We start from the raw sequence: 7500 nt of genomic DNA on the forward strand, positions 1-7500 counted from the left end.
CTGGAAATTCGAGTTTGTAAAAATCGGAGATAAACTGTTTGCAGTAGAAAATCCGAGTTGTTAATTTCAAGGTCAATGCAACTCGGATTCTCGTGGCTTCCGCTTTCCATATATGGAAGCGATAAAATTGCAAAATAGTACACTGTATTCGTTTCCCCCGCAAAATGCATGAGAAAAATAGAGGAATCAATATCGCTGCGGCTCATCGGACACAGTCAAAGACGATCAAAATTTTGAGAAGGCGGCCACTCGATCGAACGGTGTAGGTAAAAATAAACTCGACAGACAACGCACGTGAAAACAGAAATTTGCATTTTGGACAGTGCCTGATGAACCGCAGAGATCTTTAATTTATTCCCGCATTTTTCTCGTGTATTTTGCAGGGCAGGGAAAACGGATATTAGTATTTTATCAAATGAATAAAGTAGATAGTTCTCCTTGGGCTCGTCATGCAACGAGCCCAAGGAGAACAAATTCCCATTTCGCAAACTACAAATTTTCCATTTCGTTTCGTTTCGCAAACTACAGTAAGTAGCTTATCTGTACCTTTACAAATACACTCTTTCTTTTTTATAAGAATATTAATTCTCTGGCCCAGGCTGAATATTCCTATTTTTCTGCCGATTTTAGGCGGAAAATGTTTTTGTAGTCATGTCTTTTGCATTGTGCGAATACATTCTATACAACGCTCATTATTGAACATTTGGCTATCGCTGGTGTAGAGTGTTTCGTTTGTTGGCTAGTTTTGCCGTTTAGAGAAACGAATAATTGCATACAGTGAAGTAAAAACAGATCATTGTTTTGTATTTACAGATTTTCAACGCACGAAATTATATTCTTTTCACTATTTCAGCCTCAGGTTTAGTCTTAAAATATTCTTAAAATTCAAGGATAAAAATTGCATTCAAACATCAGAGAAATACTTACCTTTTGAACAGTAATGAACACTACACGTTACGAGGCCTTTATCTCGTGCTTGATTTGGAAATTCGAGTTGTAAAAATCCGAGTTAATTTTGCGGTTTCCAAAAATTTTTGTGACTTCCTTTCATGGAAGCGAAGCCATGTGGTCACATCGGGTTGAGTCACATGATTTTTCTCGTGCAATTTTGAATAACTTAAAGCCCTTTCCGCACTGGCGACAAAATTGTTTAATTTGGCAAAAATTGCAGTCCGTAACTGCGTTTTACAAGTGAGTATGGATTGTCCCGACTTGACATTTTTTTTGGCCGAAGCGGACAAATTTTTGTCTCCGGGTAAAAACAGGACAAAATGAGTCAAATAAAAATATGAGGGATACAGTCACACAAACGTGCATTTTGACGTGTCACGGCCAGACTAGTTGGGTCTTGAAGGCTCCAGGGTTATGGATTGAATCTGCGAGCCCGGTGTCTGAGTCTCCTATGTTTCAAAAACAGTACATCAATGAGCAGCATTCCTATCTGAATTTGTGCGAAATTTACGAGCAACAGGCATGCAAAAAGCTTAAGGATTTTGGAATACTCCATTTTTTTACAAAGTGTTCACAGACTCGAATGATTGACAGATTTGTTGACCATTTGCGGTTGTGGATACCAAGTACGCAGACATTCGTTTTCCTCAAGACAATTCAAAATGTGTCTGCTAGTTCGGAAAGGCACTTGTAAATTTTTTTAAAGACTACAAATTACACTCGCCCGCTTTACTCTTGCTTATTTATTCCATAGTGCACTCGAAACCACGTGATGACCTATATAAATGCAACTCCAATTTTGCATTGATTAAGAAGTTAAGTTCAACGCTAAAAGATATTTAAAACACAATGAAAAAAGCCAACGACGTTTGGCGCTACGTTACGCCATTTAATATCAAGTTAAAAAGTATAAGGTATAATACGAATATATAAAATGTGAATCAATACATAAAATATTTGCGGGTCCTATGGGTATAATTCTCAAGGTAAGAAACATAGTAAGGGAAAAAAAATGTACGAAAGTGTCACGTAAACATTTTGGCACGAATGGAGTCGCCTTGCGTGTTACATGTAAGAGAAGCCAGGAACCAGATAATACACACCGTGCCTTCAGCAGACCCATCTCTTTAAAGATCAGCGAACAGCCGATCGCGCACGCAGATATCTATTCTCTGGGAGCAAAGATCGATGTTAACATTAAACCCATCGTTACAGGCAGAAAGCTGTCATAAACTCTGATTGTCGATGAAAACAAGCCCCCAATGTGATTTGTGCGAGTTCACTGCCAGACGCTTTCCGACGCTTACATCAAGGCATAACTGATTCCAAGCATTGTAATTGGTTGGTTCTTGCGCTCCGACAAATCTAGTTTTCACAGCTAGTTTTCACTGGAGTCGGAAAAAAATGGGAACGTTCTGATTCTTCTGACTCCGATGCCGTCGAGCTTATGACTCCGCTTACGACTACGAGACGCCGATCTTTGATTTTCACCAGGTCATAAGCGCTCTTACGACTCCGACTACGACTCCGACTCCGTAGCTAGTGAAGACCAGCCTTTGCGTTTAACCTCTCAATCAATTCATTTTCTAAATGTCTCCTGTTTCGTAACTCGAATTTTGCATTTAAAAAATCCGAATTCTAAATTTTGCGGAAATGCAATTCGGATTTTCGGCTGATCAACCGTTCACTTATTTGCTCAAGGGTGAACGGTTGACCAACCGTGCCAAAAATTTGTTGTAAGCGAGCCTCGAAGGATTTGAAAATTTGAATATTTTTCGCTGCTTCTAAGCAATGGATGCACGCTGGTCCTTGAAACTTGGTAAAGGAGAAGTCAATTTATCCGTGTGGCCATCGCCGGAGTTTGAGCGTGACTGATGCCGGAGAAGTGTGATTTTATCGGCGAGATGTGAGGTAAGGTAGAAATTACTTTCCAGCCGAACTTTTACTTAGGTACGAGTGACAACCCGGAAATTTGAGAAGTCGCTTAAATCGCATTCAATCAGGCAAATGACCACACAAAAAGCGAGAATTTCACCTCGACAATGAATTACGACTTTTTTTATTTAGAACTTTTGCGGCAAAATATCTTTTTCAGTTTGTTATCGAGTTTCTCATACAAATCCTTATATGTTTTTTTACCCTCCGAGTCTGGATTGCCTGTGGGTACGTTTTTCAATTTTGCATTAAAAAATCCGAGTTCTAAATTGCAACTCGGATTTTCGCAGACTACATATATATATATAGCGTAGTAAGTACGAGGCCACTACATTTTGTCTTTTCAATTTTTGTCTCCCATGTCCATTACCTGCAATGAATTTGGATAATCCTTGGTACAGCTTTAACTCTTCCGTACGACTTCAGGTGTTCAGCAGTACAACACGTACTTATTTTGGCACAAGTTTCCAGCTTTCGGCGCGATTTCATCTTTTTGGTATGACTTTTCTGGCGCAAGTTCGTCTTTTCAGCACGAATCATTTTGGGACGATTTTTTTCGCAAGAATTCAACTTTTCGGTACAACTTTTTTGGCACAATGCTTTTTTTTAACACGTTTTGCCCCTTACCGCTGACGCAGTGTCTAACGGTTGGATAAGGTTAAAGAGGATGTGAAGTGGTTATGGAAGATTCTGAGTTATCGTCTTTAGTAAATTCAGTTTCTCAAGATTTAAAAGCTATGTAACAATACAGCTATCAATATAACGTCACTTTCAAGGACAGACAAACGCCGAGAGGGAGTCGAGTAAGGATACTGTTAATCTGTGCATTAAACTTTTCTCACGCTTAGCTCTCCGTGACATAACATGTGATATCTACACTGCTCATAACAGAATGCGGTCTAACACTAACAACCTCCAGCCAATCATTTGCAAATTTGTCAGACGTCTGGTTAAGGATGAAACGTCAAAGAAACCGTAGGAACAGTGACCGTGAGCTTCCTGGAGATGTTATACATGTATTATGCCAACATTTAAAATCCAGAACGGCTACAAATATCACGCGGCTGGACGAAGATTTCGGCGGTAATGAATGAAACATCAAGACTCATAAAGTTAACCTCTATAGATGACCAAAGCAGCTTAACCTTTGCAGCAACTTCTCCAGATGAATAACTGTTTTTTTTATTTATTTAATTATTTTTAATTATATTTTTTCTTATCATGATATCTTCTTAAGTATTTATGTAAACTCGACTCTATTGTGGGCATTGTTAAGAGAGACTCTGGTAATCTAGACAAAAAAATTGGAAGCAAGCTAGAATTGCAGTATTGCGGCCAACACATAATTTCTGTTTATGGCCAGTTCAATAATCTACTATCTACGAAAATTGTAATTTTATATGTTATGCTCAAGGGTTCTTCGTTCTCTAGGGTCGGAGCAAGGCTGTGGAACAGACTGTCCCAAGCATGTTTGAAGACTGACCAATTACCAAAAGTAACTTTAAAAAATAGGCAAGAATTGCGTACGTGTGGTAGCACAGGTGACCCAAGCTCTGCGTTGTGTTTTGAATTTAGAGAGCTTGTATGGTGTGTTTTAGTCAATACAAATCAGAAGGTTTAATTAAACTTAGAAATCAGCACTAATGTTGCACTTACGTGTCTGTTAATTCTTCGTGATCGTTCTTTGGTAATGTGGTGTCATTCTGTCCGCTATTTCGCGAGATATCCTCAACCGAAGACCTATCTCTAAGAGAGGGAGAAGGTAGGAAACGCTCACCAGTCGATCGGCCAAGCCAACCTGAGAAATCGAGCCAAAAAATGTCGCCAAAATCCTTCAATCCGCCTCAAACTCGGCCAGCAACATATTCTATCGAACATCTATTCAAGGAAATAGATCGCTATCCACTCTGTGAAGGAAAAGTTGCCAGAACATTTCAATTTCGTCTTCTGTCAACTTCCTTGCGACGATCAGCCGTGCACCCAAACGGTGAATTGGTGACAAGTAACCAGTTTCTTAGTACAAATCTTTCCCTCCACCCCTCCCCGGACTTGACATAATTCCTTCCGTGAAACCTCACGCTCCTCAAGGCCGGGGGTGGGTGGAGCGAAAGATTTTTACCCAAGGGGGCGGTGCCTTGTCACTAATTGACCATTTGGGTGGACGGCTGATCGTCACAAGGACGTTGACAGCCTCGTTCCCAAGCCTTCACGCGCTGAATCGCAAAAAGCGCGAGACTTGGGACCAGGCGCGATGGCGCAAGGCCTGGCCAAAAATGGAAAACTGGTCCCTGATCGGAGAGTTCTAGGGCGCGATCCATTCAACCAAAATTTCCGGACAGAACTTTCGAAATTTTCTCAAGCCAAATGGAACGGGACTTGGGCCCGGTCTCGCTTCATTTCTCCTTCGGCCAGTTTTCGCGTCAAGATTCAAAATGTCAGTTGTTAATTCATTGGTTGCAGGAGGATTTCGAGATTACAGAGAGGTACTGGTAACAAAAATGGTCACGGATGAAAAATGGTCATGGAACCGATATTTTCGATGAGACCCAGAGGAGAAATGAATAGTACCCCATAATGCATAGCGATTTCTTTCATATAATCAACTGAAATCGTGACCTAATCAGTAACTTCCGGCCACAACGCAGAGGTGAGCAGTGCTAAACACTACCATGTTGTGTTTAGAAATAGACCGGCTGATCTCTCATATACCAAGCTCTGAAATAGTTGAACATTGACAGCCAAGTACAGTAGAACCCCGGTAACTCGAACTCTAAAGGGAAACGAAAAACTGTTCGAGTTAGCGGGGTCGATTAAAATATTCAATTTTCCAGGTTAATAAGTAATAACTGAAGAGAGTGTAGTGTAACGTGAAGTGCTAGATTTCTATCCCATATGAACCATGTGAGCGTTAGCCCTACTGATGGAACTGGGCCCACACAAGGACAGAGAAAAACTCTGACCAGGGTGGGAATTGAACCCACGACCTTCGGGTTAGATCTACACGACCAACGTTTATATAAACGTAACCTTTCCTTGTACTTGTACATGTTAATTGCCGTGACTTTAACATCTTCAGTTCCCACGGCCTGCTCCCGTCTGACCTTGTGTCTCAGTCGGTAGAGCGGCGGAGATCTAACCCGAATGCCCACCCTGGTCAGAGTTTTTCTCTGTCCTTGTGTGGGCCCAGTTCCATCAGTAGGGCTAACGCTCACATGGTTCATATGGGATAGAAATCTAGCACTTCACGTTACACTACACTCTCTTCAGTTAATTATTTTTAAAATATAAGTGCTACATGACCAACGTTTGTATAAACGTAACCTTTCCTTGTTTAATAAGTAATAGTTTATTGATTTTCAACACTTCGGTATACAATACTGAGGAAATTAAACTTATAATCGGTAAATAACTGTCAAATACGTGATCTGTTCTCCAGTCTTTGTTCTAATGTTAGAATTAGATCACGCGATAAGAAAAGCGAATGGGATATCTAAATAGGCATCCGTGGCGAGTTATGAGAACCAGAAATTCTAGTTATCGGGGTAAATTTTGATAAAGGAAAACGAAATTTAGTTCGAGTTAGCGGGGGATTTCGAGTTATCCGAGTTCTAGATACATGTACCGGGGTTCTACTGTAGGTAAGAGGAACTGTGGGTACAAAGGAACAGAGGGACAGTGGGTACAGGCTTCAGCCCTTAAACATTATACCTTCATTGCGAGTCGGAAGAAAAATTTGGTGTCAAGTTGAATGATTTTCCGTGTGCTACATTGAGGGAAGCTCATGTGAGCTAAATCGAGTGCTTGACCAAACGGCGACGATGCGTAATACCCGATGTTGTTGAGATTCGACCTGTGGATGTGTACGTCTCCTTTCAACACACGTAATGAAAGAAAAATGAGTTAAATCTGAAATCCGCGTTTGTGCGATCGCTTTCAATGCAATGATCAAATCACAAGTGCCACTTGCGGGCTCATTAAACTGGTGTATTTTGATAAAATCTTCGACTCCGAAAGTATTAGAAAATGTGGGTATTTCTGGGTACTTCTCCCCCAAAAATATCGTTTCACCATCGATCTGCATAAGTGAAGTGCATATTTGGAAAAACCTCTAATCTACAACTGTATAAAAAAACTTTATTCACGATCTCTGTCCGGCCAGTTATCAAATTGTGAAACAGACACATTTTGAATTATCAAAATATGAGTAATCTTCCGTGAGTCTTGATGAATAAACATCAAAAATTAAATACAAAGTGATAAAGTATCCATCATAATGACAAAACCAACGAAATAATCACGAAGAAGAGCTTGTATATCATCAAACGAGCGTCATTTCGCTATGCCCGTTGGGACGAGATACCGAAAAGATATCTGGGATACTATTAATTCCTCCTCTGGATCAGACCAGAGTGGATTGTTTTTTATAAAGGGCCACGCTCAACCAAGGGGCATTGCGCGCATTTGTTGATGTTATCATCCGGGAATTCGGTCGTGGCGTAAGGCTCAAAATCACATGGGAGAAAAATCGAACGATGGAAGGAGAAGAGGAAAGTTCCTTGGATGTTACTGGCGACGACATTGATTTGGGTTATGAAGAAAGACCTGTTAACCATT

At 40.5% G+C, this 7500-nt stretch overlaps 1 protein-coding gene across 2 annotated transcripts in view; it reads right to left on the bottom strand.

The window, feature by feature from the left end:
* LOC138019382 (protein NLRC5-like) overlaps positions 1 to 1066 on the bottom strand; it is a 50196-nt gene extending 49130 nt beyond the window's left edge. For both annotated transcript variants that reach the window (XM_068866152.1, XM_068866151.1), the window contains exon 1: positions 928 to 1066. The gene's annotated coding sequence lies outside the window, so the exon portion shown is untranslated. The remainder of the gene's footprint in view (positions 1 to 927) is intronic.
* Between the last annotated feature and the right edge of the window lie 6434 nt (positions 1067 to 7500).

Source organism: Montipora capricornis, chromosome 10 (genome assembly GCF_036669925.1).
Source record: "Montipora capricornis isolate CH-2021 chromosome 10, ASM3666992v2, whole genome shotgun sequence".
NCBI lineage: Eukaryota > Metazoa > Cnidaria > Anthozoa > Scleractinia > Acroporidae > Montipora > Montipora capricornis.